Here is a 7,433-nt window from a genome sequence, read left to right as displayed (position 1 = left end):
TTGAAAATTGAAGCCTACGCCAGACTTGCACTGATGACAAGTCACTAAGAAGATGACAAAGTGAGTTTAGCTTAAATGAGCATTAAAAGCATCGATGAAGGGGGAGTCACTTCAAAAGGAAGCAACAATACAGGGAGAGTATCGGATAACGAGATCGACAAGGTAAGTCAGGTACGATCTCTACCTCCTGACAAATTATATAGATTTATAAAAATTATTTCTAAAAATTCTTGTCAATTAGAATTATAAAATAAAAAAAATAATAAACGAAAACTTAGAATTAAAAGTGAATTTAGCAAAATTTTATCGATTAGAAGATTTTGACAAATTTAAAATTTAAAATAAAAAATTAAAAGAACAAAGTGAAATATTGAAAAGAAATCATGCATGTCTAAATCTTAGTTCTTTTTAAAATTCAAAATTTAAAAATTATGGTAGGCATAATTGGTACCTTAGATACCATACAGGTCAAATTACAAATATTTTATAAAAATTAATTAAAATATTTGGTTGATTTTGTAGGAAATAATTAATTTTAGATACCAAAATACTCAATAAATTAATCTCATATGCATGCTAAAAATTAATTTGGTTAATTTATTCCTTTTTGGGTAAAATTAATAATTTCGTCGACTTTGTTGTCATATTTTCTCTTTAAAATTTTATCTGAGAAAAATAGAAATTTTATCTACTAACAATTTTTTTAAAAAAAAAATTTGTCTGCTAGATTAATTTTTATGAATTTTTCTAAATAAATCATATTTTTAAAATTAAAATTATTTCATAATTTTTATTTTGAAAAAAAATATTTTTTGATTTTTTTTATAATAAAATATTATGTTCTCTATCAATTTTTTTTTAAAAAAAATTTCTCAGTGTTAATTTATTTTTTTTTACTAATTTTTGTGAAAATACTAATTTTTAATATTAAAAATTCTTTAAAAAATTAATATTCAAATTTTTTTCTAGAGATAGACTCTCTGTTTTATATATTAAAAAAGTTACAAGATTTTTTAGTATAAAAAAATATTTTTAAACATTTTTTATAAATTACATTTGACTAGATAAAATAATTTATTATTACTTATATCAATTATGGTTATTCGTGAAAATTTTAGCACCATTTTGGATCATTGTGTTTGATAGTGATAAAAATTTTCAGAAATTTTCAAACAATAAAATCAATTTTAATTTTTTTTTTCAAAAACTGATTTTTAAGTCGTAAAAATTTAATTTTGAGTCACTGTTTATTTATCCCTTAGAATTTTTTCTTAATCTATTTTTGATATTTTCTCTTATTTTTTTTAATATGATCAAAAGTGAAAAAATTGGCAGGGTAAGTTAGATCTTATTTGTAAAAGCTTACTTATTTGTAAAAGCTTAGTTAAACTTAAATTGCTTGATTCATATTAATTTATTTTTATGTTTTTTAATTAGGACCGATGCACATCAACAAAAAGGAGATTGTAAGTACCTATAAAATATAGCACCTAAATATTAATTAAATAATAAGGTTATTTGAGAAATAATCTTATTAAAATTTTTAGAAATTTTTAGTAATTTCAAGGAATTAATTGGAGCTTGTATGATGTAGGTTAAGGGGATCAATATTGAGCTACGAGAAAGCCTGTTTATGCTACCCTATTTAATCGAGAAAATGTTTAAAATTTTTATTTATTTTCCTTTTTTTTTTATTCCCTCCCCCGTGCCCTAAAACCTAGGTCGACCCTTTCTTCCCCGAGCCCTCTCCCTCTCGCGAGTTCCCGCACCCCGCCGGCTTCTCCTCCTCCTCACGTGAGCACCACCGTAGCCGGCGATCTTCTTCTCCCCCTCACGCGAAAGCTACAGTCGTCGGCCTCTCCTCACGTGAGCACCAGAGACGCATGCCATCGCACCCAATGGCATGATATTGCTCAAGCCGTCGCTCGCCGGAGTCTCCTAACCCCTCTACCCTACACCTATAGCCCCGCTAGGTATTCCTCTCTTCCGACCCTTGCTCTGCACCGATCGATCTACAGCGAAAGGGAAGAAAATCCGAGCCCTAGTTTCGCCGTATTTGGATCTTGCTGGATTCGGTGGAGGCTGGCATTTCAGACAGTGATCTCTTGCTCCAGAATTTTTCTCTTGCTCCGGAACCTTAATTTCGAGCTACAATCGTGGATCACATCCCTGTCAAACTCAACAGCAACGTGCTGTGTTTCCGGTTGGAGAGAAAATTTGGGGTAAGACATTTATAGTTTTGGGATGTTAGATCTGTAAATCGAGGTTCTGAGTTTCAGTTTGGTTGCATGTTCTTGAATGTAGCTTCACCATAGCTCCGACTGTAGATTTTCGGTAGCAAACATCATCGGCGAGCATTTTTCGACGGTAGTGTTTCCTGGTCGGGAATCAACAGGGAAGGTATCGTGAGTTGTGGGGAATTTGATACTTATTGTAGCTTGATCTGTTTCTGGTTACAAATAATTAGGGTTTCTAAAGTTAAATAAGAGTTCAAGTTTATTATTGGGTACATGGGTATAGCTTGATTATATGTGTGGTTACATGACTTTGATTTACGACGAGTCACTTGACGGGTAGATAATTCTGGACGCTCGACCTATATTAAAGGCGGGTACTTCTTACTTTGACTCTCTTTAGTTCTTTTAAACTTGGTGAATGAGCTATTTTTAGATAAGGATTGTTTTATCTGTGCTTGATACTCCCACCCAAATCTTTGAGATATTCGTTTTTATATCCATAAAGTCTCTTGTTGCCATCTATGATGTTTAGCAGATATTAGATACCAACCTTGTATGCTTTGATTATTGTTTATTTATGTATCGTATGAGCATGTTGGCTTCATGTAGTATACTTGATTCCTATTTATATGTATATGATGACTATTGTATTTTGCGCATCATATCATTACATGCATGTCAATGACAAATTCTCCCTTGCGGTCGAGAGAGTTATTGACCAGGGCCACACGCTCAGCCACTCGAGAGAGTGGTAGTTGGAGCATATGCCACTTGACCTGTCGTTCCCCCACTCGCTCACTCATGAGTAGAGGAAGCTGGAGTTGCGAGCAGCAGGGACCCCCGTCGCAGATGTAGCTAGTTAGCTACTATGCAACTGTCCACTCGAGAGAGTGGTAGCTGGAGTGTTGTACAGTTTGTCACTGACCTGGCCTCTCGACCATGCAGGGGTCATGGTACAGAGGGATGAGTGGGAGTGACCATTAGTGCATACGCTTTTATTATTGTTATACCTACCTATGCTGTAGTTTCTTTGTTGTTGCTTTCTTATGGTTACAGTTGTTCGTTTTGCCATGTGATACATTTTTACTTGTTGAGCTATATATGTATCGATCGCATGTTGTTCGACTCCGGTTTACTTGTTGATATAATGTCTTTACCTCACATGTTACCTTCGTAGTGATAAGCAGTTCAGTAGTTGATCTGTATTACTCCTGATCTTCTATTACCCAGCCTAGGACATGGTTTCAGGTATGAGCATATATTACAATTTTATTTTAGTATCTGCTATTTTTCTTATGAGACTGTATACTGTTGACTCACTCTCTATTTGTATATTATGTTCATGCACTATCTTTCCTTTACCCGCTGAGTCCCAGTACTCACCACCCCACCAATTGGTTTTTCTTTCGGTAGGTAGTAGGTAGATGAATCAAGGATGCTGGGAGAGTCTTAGCTGCCACTCTCGCGTCACATTCGAGGACAATTTTCTTTTCGATCTTATTTCTATTTGGATGGTATAGTGATTTTGTGTATCTGCTTTCTAACTAGTTGATGTGGATTTTGGAGTCTAGTATGGTGATTTCAGGTATTTTGGTTAATGACCTTGTTGGTCTTACATTCGATTTTCCCCTTGGAGTTTATTATGTGGAGTTTGTATTTGTGTTGTTGTGATTGTGGTATAAAGCTTAGCCGGCTAGCAGTGTGTTGTTTTAGTTTGTATGGGCTCCCTTTATCGTTTTTCCTCTGTGTTGGTTTTTAGTACAGCCGATTGAGCTGTTTAATATATATATAACTGCATGGTTGTGTTTATTTTGTTCCAGCCGAGTGGGCTAAGTATATAATTGCGTGATTGTGTGTAAATCCAGCCGTGTGGACTGATGATTATTTTTCTTATTTTGAGTGGTAATGTATATGGTTATATGGTTATGTATGTATCCTTCAGATTGTTACTAATACAGGGGAGATGTTGCCGGATTTTCGTCTGGCAGGGACTCCTCTGGGGCGTGACAGTACCCCAGGTAAGTTTGATATGATCAATGGAGTTAAGTTAGGTCTTATTTGTGTTTAATGTCTTGTGTCTGAATGTGCAAGAACTTAGAGCACAAGAAGTCGAGCGGAAGACACAGTAGACGAGAAGGATGTCACGAGAAAGGAGCCTACGGGTTCGGTGGATCTGAGAGATGAGAAGCTGTGGAAGAGTACACGTGTGGATGAGAAGGACGTGCATAACATTCAAGGGACAAGAAGCCAGGGAGGAAGCGTGCTCGTGGAGAAGGTCGAAGTTGGATTTGTGTGAGCTCAACTCCAGATAACCAGAGCATCACCCATGCGAAGAAGACCAGCTGGAGGATGGTCTGCCTTGTAGAAGGCGCCTTTCATTGCCTATGGAAAGCGCCCTCAATGACTCATGGAAGGCGCCTTCAATAGCCATTCATTGAAGATAAAGCTTTATTTTCAGCGAATAAAACTTATCTTGTTGGAGGCACCTTGGACTTCCCTGGAGACGCTTCCGAGCCATAGATAAGATTTTTTAGGGGCTATAAAAAGATCCCCGGAGATAGGAAATTAATAAAAACTTCAATATTAATTTCCTAGTATCTTTCTGAGCTATCATAAAGTGTAAGAGGCTTCCCTGCCTTCAATAAAGAAGACTTTTATAGTGCTTTCCTCTGTCTTGGATTAAAAATCACCTAGGTTGTAATCAAGTAAACTCTAACCTTCTTACTTATTCTTTTTAAGTTGTTAATATTTTTATTAATGTTAATTGTCTATAGTAGCTTAATCTAATTACGCATCCTTACTAAGCAAAAGCAAGAGATTATTTTATTCTAACTTTGATCGTAGGCTATTCGCCCCCTCTAGCCAGTCGCACCGGGACCAACAAATATGACCAGCTTAATCTGTCCTAGCGTCTGAACCTCATTCCCAGTGAATTGTACAAAAGTGTGACCATGGGCTAAAGCTCACTCTTCTTTATTTGCAATTATTCGAATGTCTTCTTAAAAATAATGTTGATCGAGCTGTCTGTGTCAACAAAAGTACGATGTATGTTATAATTAGACATAACAACTTCAATAATTAGAGCATCATCATGGGGTATTTCCACCCCTCTAAGTACTTGGGCTCAAAGTTGATTTCGGGCCATTGTCCTTGCTCATGATTACACCCGATAGTGTGAATTTCCAATTGGTAAGTATATGCTTTCGGGTCTGGTTGGAGTCTCCATCGGTTGGCCCACCTGTTATTATACCAATATCACCCCAAGCAGCGTTGATGCAGTTTTTCTCTTGCCTAGTCAGGGGGCGCTCTTGTTCAAGTCAGATAGAGGCCTGAGCCTTGTTCTCTTCCTATTGGGGCGCTCGCTGGCGTCGCTCGACATCTCAATGGTCTCTCCTGGGTGGTTCGTTTGGCTGCTGGTAATGGCGATTGTTGGGAGACATTGAGCGCTAGCCGAAACCCTTGGTTGGCAACTCGACCCATCTCTTGCTTATACTGATAACAGTCCTCAATGTTGTGTGTTCTTGAATGATGGTAGGTGTAGAACATCGGGGTTCATTGCATCAATTCAGGCTCCATGCACTGCACAACGTTAGGCCTTTGCTCGTGGTGGGGTGGTTGGGTTCCCGATAGAGGTCCTTGGTTCGATAGAGGCGGGAGAGGAGCTCGGCGCTCTAGGGCAGAAATAGGAGCAGGCGCGACAACCTGATTCTTCTGAGCGGATTGTGCTTCCTCTACATTGATATACTTATTTACCCTTTTGAGTAGATGATTGAAGTCTCTAGGGGGATTTTTGATCAGGGACCGGAAGAAGTCTTCATCTATGATCCCTTGGGAGAAGACACTCACTAAGATTTCTAGGGTGGCCGAAGGAACCTTTATCGCCACCTGGTTGAATCTTTTGATGTACGCTCTCAACACCTCCTTAGGCCCCTCTTTAAGTGAAAGTCTCAACCTAGTTTTGTGATAGCGACGACTATTGGCAAAGTGATGGAGGAATTGTTTGTGAAAATCCTTGAAGCAGCAAATGGACTCGGCAGGAAGCCAATTGAACCATCTTTATGTCGAGCCAGAGAGAGTTGTAAGGAATACTTAGCACTTAATGTCATCCCTGTATTGATGAAGGATGGTTGCGTTGTTAAATTTAAGTAGGTGATCTTTCGGGTCGATCGTATCTCCATACTTTTCTATGGCTAACAGTCAGAAATGACTCAGTAGCTTGTCTTCTAAAATTTCTTGAGAGAATGACATACTTATCCACTCGGGAGAGTTGCTAGGCATCGGGGCTTTTCCTTTTCAAAGATCTCGAGCGGGCGTGTCTCCAGAAGAAGATACTTACGGTTTTCCACTTGGCCCATATCATCGAACGACATGCGGAATAATGTCTTGTGATACGCAACTGGACAGGGTGGCACGAGCGGCAAGCTGATTGGTTACGCAGATGCTTGCATGAAGCCGACCGGAGGAGGAGGGATTGGTTGGAACCCAGTTGGCCCTTCCACTCAGGTCCCTCGCTCGCTGTGAGGGTCCATCATTCATATAGCTGGGTCATTCTGCAATAGACACCCGACTGTCGTTTGTTGTTATTGTACCAACCTCTGCGCTCGGGAGGCTATTAGCAGCTCCAAGTCTTCTTGCAATAAAGTAACTATATTGAGTCATCCAGTCTTTTCCATCCCCACATTTTAGATTCAGGCAAAGATTCTCATAGACGGTGCTAAATTTAATCTAGTATGAAATCAGGAGAGATGAAACATTGAGCACATGGCTCTAATATTGACTATGAAAAGACTCTACGTTGGAAATTGAAGATACTGTGTGATCCTACGTGTTAAAAATAGAAGGTAGAGGAAAAAATGTCAACAATCGAGGTAGAAAGGGGTCCTCGACGTAGACACTCTGACGCTAAACTCAAACAGGTATCCGAGAGGGAATGCAATGAACAGTCGTGAAGAACAATGGAATCTGAGTGCCTTATATTGTGTAGTGTAGCGTTTGCATTAGCATACCTGCACTTGTAGATGGAGATCCCCTTTTATAGTGTTAGCTTTACTCTTTGCACGAATTTTGAAGCATTACCAAAAAAGGACCGACCCTTCTAACGTTCTGACATTCTTTCCAAAAATAGTTCCACCATTTCTGTGTTTTGTAAAGCAAAAGCTTCCTCACATAAATAGCACAGGGAATATTTCCTTGATT

General features: G+C 38.3%; 1 long non-coding RNA gene across 2 annotated transcripts; it reads left to right on the top strand.

Annotated features, from left to right (window-relative positions):
• Positions 1-1,700: 1,700 nt before the first annotated feature.
• LOC121981983 lies at positions 1,701-4,891 on the top strand. Of its 2 annotated transcripts, none has more exons than XR_006111974.1 (3): positions 1,701-2,222; positions 2,305-4,255; positions 4,336-4,891. It is a non-coding gene; the product is annotated as an uncharacterized LOC121981983 (long non-coding RNA). The 2 variants fall into 2 exon arrangements; XR_006111966.1 differs by having other exon boundaries at positions 4,329-4,891.
• Positions 4,892-7,433: the final 2,542 nt, after the last annotated feature.

The sequence above is a fragment of the Zingiber officinale genome, chromosome 1B (assembly GCF_018446385.1).
Source record: "Zingiber officinale cultivar Zhangliang chromosome 1B, Zo_v1.1, whole genome shotgun sequence".
NCBI classification, from domain to species: Eukaryota; Viridiplantae; Streptophyta; class Magnoliopsida; order Zingiberales; family Zingiberaceae; genus Zingiber; species Zingiber officinale.
Note: the sequence above shows the minus strand (reverse complement) of the source record. Positions and strands in the feature narration are given on the sequence as shown.